The sequence below is a fragment of the Theobroma umbraticum genome, unplaced genomic scaffold (assembly GCF_002168275.2).
Source record: "Theobroma umbraticum cultivar Fairchild unplaced genomic scaffold, ASM216827v3 scaffold_81.0, whole genome shotgun sequence".
In the NCBI taxonomy this organism is placed as follows: Eukaryota; Viridiplantae; Streptophyta; class Magnoliopsida; order Malvales; family Malvaceae; genus Theobroma; species Theobroma umbraticum.
The window spans coordinates 5202708-5203225 of NW_018397268.1; the positions used below are offsets into that span (position 1 = coordinate 5202708).

Consider the following 518-nt stretch of genomic DNA (forward strand, 5'->3'; position numbering starts at 1 on the left):
ATGTTTAGGTGAATGAATGGAAAAGTTCCTTATAGCCATATATTAACATGTAAGCAAAAGAGAAATTGAAAGTTCTTAAGATGACTACAGTGAGATAAGCTCTAATGTGAAGTGTTAAGATGAACATTATGTTAATTAAAGTCACATCCTAAGGCATAATGGAGACAAAAGCTTTAGCTTTGTTAAAAGGTCAAGAAAAGAAACAGTGAAAAGTTAAAAGAAGGTATGAGATATTGATAAAGTAATGCCAATATCAAATGATGAAATTGTGAATGAAGGATTACGAGGTTGGTATAGCAAATGAGCTAACATAAAGCAATGTTATGAGGAATTGTAAACCATATCTTGACATGGTTGAAGGAAAAAGGTTAGTAACCAGACAAGACCAATTATATGGCATACTAAAAACTTATGAATATGAATTGAGGCATGAATAGATGAGTATGCATTCAACTATCTTGGAGAATAGATGCATGCTTTTGGAATAAATGTGTTTGCAAGGATAATGGACAAAAGAG

General features: G+C 31.7%; 1 long non-coding RNA gene across 1 annotated transcript in view; it reads left to right on the plus strand.

Moving 5' to 3' along the window:
* LOC110425429 (uncharacterized) overlaps window positions 1-518 on the plus strand; it is a 6736-nt gene that overhangs the window by 3861 nt on the left and 2357 nt on the right. The window lies entirely within an intron of this gene.